Source organism: Octopus bimaculoides, chromosome 5 (assembly GCF_046866305.1).
Source record: "Octopus bimaculoides isolate indiv1 chromosome 5, ASM4686630v1, whole genome shotgun sequence".
NCBI classification, from domain to species: domain Eukaryota; kingdom Metazoa; phylum Mollusca; class Cephalopoda; order Octopoda; family Octopodidae; genus Octopus; species Octopus bimaculoides.
Window position 1 is genome coordinate 100,117,413 of NC_142932.1, and position 9,658 is coordinate 100,127,070.

Sequence of the window (9,658 nt, forward strand, 5' to 3'; positions counted from 1 at the left end):
AGAGAGAGAGAGTAACAGAGAAAGAGAGGCAAAGACAGGGTAATAGATAACGAAGTAACAAAGAAAGAATAAATGAGAGAGAGTGAAAGAGAGAGAGAGAGAGAGAGGAGAAGTTGCTGGAAAGAGTGGCGTGTTTGTCTGTGGGAGAAGGGAGAAGGTTTTATGGCTTACAGAGTTGACAGGGTGCAAGAAGGGTGAGACATTTGGGAGGGAAGAGGAGTGTGGTTCGGAGAAGACGAAGTCTAGACGGATTCGAGAGGGAGAAAAAGAGTCCGAGGGTGTGGAGAAAGAGGAACGGTTAAAAGAGACGCCGGAGTGACACGGATAAAAGAGAGAGAGAGAGAGAGGGAAGAGAGGAGAGCTAAGGAAGGCTTGGAGAGGAAAACAGAGAAGCAGAGAGGGAAGAGACGAGAGATAACAGAAACGAGACATACTCTTTCTCTCTTACACCCTCTCTTTCTCTTTCTCTCTCTCTCTCTCTCTCTCTCTCTGTTTTGTACTTTTTTCACTATTTCATTACGATGCCACCTCCACCTCCACGACCGCTATTACCAATACCACAAAAATTACCACCATTACCACCTCCACTATGATTACCACCACCACAACCTCCATCATCACCACTGTAACCTCCACTATCAACCCCACCGCCATTCGTCCATAACCAACACTATTAACATCACCATCACTATCGCCATGATCCTTCTATCAATATTACGTTGATTACCATCACCACTACTCTCTGTAGAATTAATTTCTCTAACATCGTCGTCACCATCACCACCTCTGGCGCCCGTTACAATAAAGCGGGAGTCATCTAAGTCGTCGCTCGACCTGCTAGAAATAGCAGTCAAGTATTCCTGAAATCTCAGCCTATCATCATCCTAAACAAGAGCGGTCTCGTTGAATATTCGATACATTGTTTGAATGTAAGACGGAATGGTCATTGTTGAAACGCCGTTAATCAGCCTCAGGTCAGCCCAGTCAGGACAAAACCGGGGCTAAACAATATTAATAACATAACCCGTCTACACCACAACAATCTCACTGTGACCATCATTGCTACTATAACAATCACCACCACCACCACCACCACATCCTTCACTACTTCTAAACTCACCCTCATCACCGCCACTATGACCACCACCACCACCATCTTCCTCACTACTTCAGTCATTACTATTGGGCTTAACCGAAGGGTGGGAATCCCTAAACTTTGCTTTATTTCGTCCCTCCTCCACCGCTGCTATTAACGGTTGAACGGCGGAAAATGTGTGTATGTGTCTGTAAAAGGAAGAGAGAGGGAGAGAGAGAGAGAGAGAGAGAGAGAGAGAGAGAGAGAGAGAGAGAGAGGGTTAGAGAGAGAGAGAGAGAGAGCAGTTTGTTGCCCACTATATACTCTGCCTTCCTCTTCTTATCTTTCCCTTGTGAAACTCCATCAGCATCATCATCATCATCAACCAACAGCACCGCTGCAATTACCATTTCACTGGAGTAAGGGTAGGAAATAAAAGAAAAAAAGTAGAGAGAAAGAATGAGAGATGAGGGAGGAGGATTAATTTGATTTCTTTTTTTTTTTTTAGAAGGTAAAGGATAAAAAAAACAAATCACGCATCGATACCACTACCGTCGCCGGTGGAGAAAAGGAAATTTTAGGAAAGAGACGGAGAAAGAGATCGTGAGGAGCAGCATGAGGATTGCTTTATTAAACTTCTATTCGCTTTCAGTTTTTTTTTTGGGGGGGGGCTGTAATGGAGGCGGGGGGTTGGTGAGTTTTAATACTTTGTTTTATTACTCCTATAGTCACAGTCGCTGCTGTGACGACCCTCCCACCACCATCACAAGCATCATCGTCATCATCGTCATCTTCACCACCACCACCACCACCACCACCACCGCTACCACCAGCTACATACAACGTCACCATTTTCGGAAGATGAACGGAAAATTCATGGGTGGTGGAGGGTGCAGTTGGATGTACGGAGAGAGTTTCAAGGGAAAGCTAACTATATCCCTCCACCCTGCTATACACACATTACTCTTACTTTTTCTAAGCCCCTCCCTACTTCCCCCTCTCTCTCTCTCTCTTTCTCTCCGTTATTGCAGCCCTATTCTATATTCTCCCCCTCCTTCTTCTCATCCCAGGTAGCCTCCACCGCCGCCGCCACTCGGCAACTTTTTCCCGTCAGTCCTAGGTTGTGTGTATATAGCGGTTAGTCGTGTTGAAAGGCAGCATAGAAGATTGGACTTATACACGCATATACTCACGCGTGTATATAAATGTTGTATATATATATGTATGAATATAGATAAATTATATATATACGTATATATTTATATTTATATATATGTATATATATATATATCTATGAAAAATGTCTAGAATACTGATATTATTTAGTATTAATATATAGTAACAAATATATACATATATATATATATATATATATATAATTACAATATGTTTATATATATTCACAGTAGACATATAAATATGTACACAGACATGGATATTTAACAGAGGGAAGTGTCCCATTCATTACCAACAACTTCTAAAATTATTCATGGTTTCTTACACGACTACAGTAACAATAACAAAGACATCATCATTATCATTATCAACAACAACATTATCACTATCAACATCATCTTTATTATCATCATTGTTTTCAATATCGAGATCTTACAAGCGAAGGAAGTCTACTTTATCAGAACACTTTGTTATACATTCACTTCAGGCTATCTAAATATTGTTATATACTCGTATCTATATATACCCGTGTCTTATATATATAATATATATATATAAAAAAAAAACAGGTTTGTAAAAGTCTTTATTTTAACTTTATTTTTTTTCTTCCTTTGTTGTTAGTTTTGTTGTTGTTGTTGTGGCGGGCAAGCTTCCGGTTCGGTGAATCTAGTCTGCGACCCGGTTTCGAATTCTGGAGTCTGAGGGGATGTTAAGTTAGGGGGGTTTTTGTAGCGATAGCCCCCTTCTGTTATGTCGCTTAGGCTCCTGAAAAAGTCCTGAACATCACATAATCTCATTTCTTCTATTCCTTTTATAAACCTGAATTCTGTATCCTTTTGAGATCGATAAAATGAAATAGCAGTTATACACAGATCCATTTTTTCGGCCCTGAACTCCTTTCCCTACAAAATTATCCCCTACCCATCTTAAATGCTCGTAAAGAAGATACGATACGTTAGATAATGTAGTTTTAGATATAATATACTTAATGGGGGGGGGGAACCCGAAACAGTCACGGCTGGAATACTTTTGAAGTAAGCGTAGGATTTTGGATTACCTGAGGATAAACAACAATATCAAACTCATTATTATTTGCTTAAAATCTTTCAGAAAACCTTAAACCCCACAGTATCTCATTTTTGTTCTTCCGCCTTTAAGCCTTAAGCTTTGAACTTTCTCTGGGAATCGTTCACCTCTCAGAAAAGCATTCGGTGTCCTTTTTATGTTAAGGATCCGTTGGACATCACAACCTTCCCCCCTGCCCCCCCCCCCGATCTTCACACCTTTCTCTAATAATTACGAAGGTTTCGTGAGTGATGGTATAATTCGTTCGTGTTTACTTTTCGTAAGCCAAGAATGCACTACAGTGAGAAGGCCAACTATGTGGTCATTCGGTCTGCTAGAAATAGCAGTCAAATCTCCCTCAAATCACAGCATATCAACCAAAGATATAGATATTGTAGTCCTTGTTATTCCTAAACGGAAGGGATAGTCACAACTGGAATGCCTTTCATCTTAAGTCTGTTCAATCAGGACTAACAACAAATAGCATATCGATATCTGAGCCATCGAACAACCCTTTGTCTGAGATTGGTAATATCTACCTTTCAGAAAGGCATGTACGCTACAACTTAACATTCTGTCCTTCTCCTTACATTACCCAGTAAGTCAGTCTCTACGTGGTCGCTCGATCTGCTAGAAATAGCAGCCAAATTACCCCTCAAATTGCACCCTAAGTTCTAAAAAGAGGAATGACACATCGGATAATATCTGAGGTATACTTGAGAAAAAAAGGCCGTGTGGCCATAGCTGGAATGTCTTTGATCATAGATCTGCTGCATTAGGACTGACCTAGGGACAAACAACAATATCTGAAAAGGAACCCGTGTACCCAGGTTTGGATTAAGGCCAACTGATATCCTAAGCGCAGCCCAACAATGGTACCTCCTCGGTCATTCTATTGTTTGAGTGTTGAATATGCAATAATCATTAAAAATGTGGTTTTCTTTTAAGTTGTCCCCCGGCTAGTTGCAGCAGACCCACATGCATATTAAATATGTCCTGTTTTATTATTATTATTTTTTTTTTTAACACCAATTAAGAGATGCAAAATATTTACTTATAAAAGGGCAACGGGAAATAATACAATTTTTCATCGCTTTCTTGTTGGGAGCCCTATTCAACTACAACATTGGCACTATAGCAGATCCGGACGAGAAAAAAAAAAGAAAACTCTGGTGTCCCCTACCTTTGATGCTCCTAAGCACGTGCATATTTTGCTCAATGGTTAAACCGGGTCTGCTTGTGCCTATGTTGAAAAATTATATTTTGTTTTTGTATTTGAAAATGGGATGAATATCACAACATCCTCTTTATTCGTTTCCTGCGCTTCTCTAATCTTGTGCCTCCCTCCCCACTCTTGTTCTTGACTCATTCTCTTTCACTGGCCAACTTACACTATGTGGTTTCATTATCTAATGCTAAAGATTAACGCACACACAATATATATATATATATATATATATATATATATATATATATATATATATAAACAGCACCTAACAAAGGCAGTCTTCATAGTCGCTCGTACTACTAGAACTAGCAGCCAAATCTCCCCCAAAAATCACACTCCATCGTTTGACACAGACGTTGATGTTGTTTAGCCCCAGGTCAACGCTGATCGAGTAGACTTATGATCAAAGTAGATTTATGATTTTTTTTTTAAGTGTATGTCTAGGCCTACATTATCTAATATACCCTTCATTTCCTTATTAAGTACGATGAATATGAGAGATTTAACTGCTTTTTTTTTTCTATTATTAATTCGATTTACTACATTTGGATCAAATGTAGTCCAACAACACGACTAAAAAAAATTTTCCTTTCGCAAGAAATGCATGAGCCTCACAGTTTCATATTGCCGGGAGGTAGAAGACGTCTTTAAAACTGACGTTTTGTAAGTATAGAGAGAATTCGTCGGAAACATGGTGGGGGAAAAAACTTTCACATTTATATGGTTATCTAAATTAGCTTATTTTACCTCCTAACTTTTTTTGTTTTGTCTGAACGTCTATCACGTGTTTATCTGGCAATCGATGTAGCCGTCTCTACCTGTATTTCTGTCGGTTTGTCCAGTATGCACACACACACACGTACGTTCTCTTTCTCTCTCACTCTCACACATTTTTACACACACACGCATGTATATATACGTATATGTGTGTGTATGTATTCATCATACAAATAATCTCTTTAAATGTATATATGTGCGTGTATGTTTTATTGTTTTGATCGAGCGTACAAACTTGTATTGGCAAAATCCTTCCAGCCGTGACGATCCCACTGGTTTTTATTTTCAAGCAGTGGAACACCAGACTATGTAACTACATAATGTATCCTTCCGTTTTCTTTTTAAAAGATTGGGGTATGATTGGAGGAAAACTAAACAAGCAACCATCGTTGATTCGAATGCATATGTTTAAGAAGTAATTATTAGTAGGTAAGGAAAGGTAAAATATATTGGAGGAGAGGTATGATGAGAAGCTGTACCTTTTATATCTCACTCCACCATTCGTGTTATGTGACTTGTTAGTGTTCGTTTTTCACCTAGTCTACGGATTGTTTCATTCCCTAAACCATAAGGGCTTTGGGAATGTCATACACTAAGATATGTGCGTGTCTCTATACACACACACATTTGCCCTCATTTTTGTTATCTTGGGGGTTAGTCAGAGGAGGAAGGGTAACCCCTCTTCCCCCGGTACCATTTTCAGGATCACTGAAACCGATGAGAGACTGGAAGGAAATTGTCCCCAGATCGGAGATCTGGTCCAAATGCTTGCAACAGACTGAAATCTGCTATAAGGGCACACAAGGGCCAGGCGTTGGTGTTCAACCGGATCGACGGAAGCTGTTAACTGACTGCAAAACACACACATACATTTACAATCGCACACACGTTTGTCCATTCATACCGATATGTTTGCGTGTGTGTGTGTGTGTGATAATTAAAACTGAAACTACTTCTCCAGAGTTTCACCCTTTGGATTGTCAGGCAATAACTGCTTCCATATTCAAAAGTTGTGCCTTAAATTGTGATCATTCGATATTTTTGTCTCGAATACTTTTCTCCTCTTTGTTCTCTTTTCTTCTTTCCCTCCTTCCCCCCCTCTCTCTCTATACATATGTGTGTGTGTGTTAAAGACTTTTTCACTTCCCGAGCGTTAAACTAATACATTTGTTTGTTGTCTACACCACCTGTCTTCGTCTTTTGTTTTTTTTTTATATATATGAGAGAGTGAAAGAGAAGGGTGGGGGTAAAGAATACGCACACCACCCGTTTCAGCCTAACAAAAACTCTAACCCTAACCACCGGGTGTGCGTATTCTTTACCTTCACCAAGAGAAGAACAGAGATGTAATACACACATACACACAGTAGTTTTACAGGCGACAACGATTAGAAGAAAAACATTCCAAACTAACGCAGACACACAGATAGGAAGTCATGCACAAACTTATAGATCTCGCACTTGCAAACATTCGGGTTTGTAAAATGTTTTCATATTCGCATGTTCTCGAATATGAAACATTTTAACATATGATGGTATAAAAAGATAAGGGCGTGGAAGGTATCAGTTATATTAGTAGTTGTATATAATGTAAGTGTATCATTAATATTTTACATAGTATATATGCCAAGAGAGATAGAAGGATAGGGACAGACAGACACGGATTTTTATTATTATTTGAAGTAGTTAAGTTTGTGTTGTGCTTGCATTATATTTCTGAAGTAGTCTTTCTACCTACGTTTAATAGCTATATCTCTATGTTATATGTTATATATATATATTTGTATACATCCCCAAACCCTAGAGGCGAATTCTAACAAATAACAACGAACTAGTTCTAAAGACTAAATAAATAAGTAAGTGGACATGATTAACACTGGAAAACCAATAAATGTGAAACCCATCACGTTTCCATTGTGCAGAAGAAAGAAAGAAAGAAAAGAAAAAACGGTAGAAAGGGAGAAAGAAAGAAATGAAGAAAAACGCCTTCGCCTCTGTGGCAACGAAAGAAGTCAGCGGCAAATTTTAGTGACTTTATCACCCTTTAGGGAAACCAGTTTTGAATATATGAGAGAATAAGTGTGAGGTGTCGAATCAACAAGGGAGCTTCCACGTTAGAGGTTCAGTCTTAAGATGGGATATGAGAACCAAAAACCAAAAATGCCACTCGAACCCTAAAGAAAAAGAAAACTGAGAGGAAAAATTCAAAACGCCTTATGATTGATTTTCTTTTCTGTTCCTTGTTATCTGTAAAGCTAAACTTAACGTCTAATATAACTGGATTAGGATAATGAGTTTGATAGTCTGGTAAAGCGGGTACGATGACACATTGGCCAATTCTTTGAGGTCGAGAATCGTAGAAAAGTTAAGAACCTCTGCTCTATGTAGTCGTCTGACCTGCTAGAAATAACAGCCAAAAATCTCTCGAAGCGATACCCTATTGTTTTTTTTAAAAAAAAAACGGGTATACACTATATCTGAAAACAGGTTGGGGTAGTCACAGCTGGGACGTCATTTACCATAGGTCTCCTGGTTCAGCACTGACATGTGGGTAAACAGCTCTACTGAAGAAGCCTCTGTGAGGTCGCATGAGCAGCTAAATCTCCCTCATATCACTTCCTACCATCTCAAAAAAGGCGCATTAAGTAATGCAGTCCTCTTATACAAGACTTAGTCACTGTTGATCTTTGGTCTACGCTAACTTGTGGCTTAACAACCAGAAAAACGAACCGATGGGGATTAATCATCTGGTTGCTAGATATAGTAGCCAAATCACTAAATAAAGCTCTTCCGTTTGTCCTCAATAGACTGAGAGTTTAAATGAATGAATGAATACAGGGATTTCTTTTAAGTACTTTAGTTTTATTGTTGCTATCTTTCTATTCGTTTCTGTAAAAAAATTGTAGGCATATTTCTCTTATACACATACATACATAGATGTGTGTGTGGAGGCACGTGGCCTAGTGTAAGAGGTATTGCACTCACGTTCGCAAGATTGTAGTTTCGATTCCAAGACTGGCACTGCGTTGTGTTTTTCAGCAAAAAACACATTACTCCACCCGACTCAGCTGTAAATGGATAACCCTACGACAGACTAGTGTTCCGTTTAAAAGGAATGTTGGTCGTGGCAGCATTCTCAAATACGACAACGAAGCGAGGAAACGCATTGTGACCAGTGGTGTATAACAGCATCCGGTAGTCTAATCGATATAGTGATGTATATATACCATGATTTTTTTTTTAATTATATAACTATTTTTACCCTTATAATTCTTTTTATATAGATGTGCAACTTCGTTGTTTTGAACCATATTGGATCTCTCTAAACAAGCATGACCAAACATATTCTAGGCAAATTCTTCACATCTTTTTTAAGGCATCATATGTGTAGAACTACTATTATCTAATATTCATTAGTTTGTTTTACCCTCCACGCGGACAAGGCCATACTAGAGCACTACATTTTAAAGGACAGGCGGGTGTAGTTTTAGATTTGACTGCTATTTCTCGCAGATCGAGCTATTACACAGAGGTACCCATATTGGCTCGTGCAGTTATGCAGAATCAGACAAAATGCCTTGTGGCCTCTTCACATTCCGAATTCAGATCACGCCGGTGTCGATTTCGATGATCGATAAAATAATAAGAACTGAAGTTAATACAATCCACTGTCTCCGATACAGGCGACAATTGACCCTTCAGAGAGTCGACGAGAGAACAGGGGAGACCGGTGAAATCTGAAGAGATTTAATCAGTCAACTATTGTTTAGTTGTTTAGGAGATATATCGAGCATGTGGAAACCGCTAGTCTTACAGTTATATAGGTGTTTGCTGCTAGTAACGAAGGAATGCCGTGAAACGTAAGACCGATAGGTAATTTGTCGGTTTACAAGCACGTGTGTACATAGCATGTAAACTAATGTGCGTATGTGTGCGCGCGCGCGTGCATATGGATGCAATGGTCGCAGTCATACGTCTTTTCAATAGGAGCTAGCCTGGGACTAAACTACAATTGTTGATGAAAACAATTTTCTCGTTTGCGCATTCGAATGTTTATAAGACACACATGCATACTCTGGAAGCTGCGTGTTACCAGCCTGAACAATGCCATCAACCGGTTAATGTTATCCAAATTAGTGGCTTCCCACTTTATTTTGCTTAATATTTTCATCTAGTTATTGTTATCGAAAGGCTTCATCCCAAAATGACCGCAGCAAACGGCTTCCACTTATATATACATTTTGTATGTGTTTGTGCGTGTTTCGACAGATAACGCGAAGGTCTGCAGTGTGGGTGGGGAGATATTTACAGTCATTCCCAGGAATGTGGCGTAATCC

General features: G+C 39.2%; 1 protein-coding gene across 2 annotated transcripts in view; it reads left to right on the forward strand.

The window, feature by feature from the left end:
- The first annotated feature begins 2,187 nt into the window (after window positions 1-2,187).
- Window positions 2,188-9,658, forward strand: part of LOC106868717 (plexin-A4) — a 129,129-nt gene continuing 121,658 nt past the window's right edge. Inside the window, exon 1 of one of the 2 annotated variants that reach the window (XM_052968253.2) lies at window positions 2,188-2,820. The gene's annotated coding sequence lies outside the window, so the exon portion shown is untranslated. The remainder of the gene's footprint in view (window positions 2,821-9,658) is intronic. The other variant, XM_052968251.2, reaches the window with a different exon arrangement.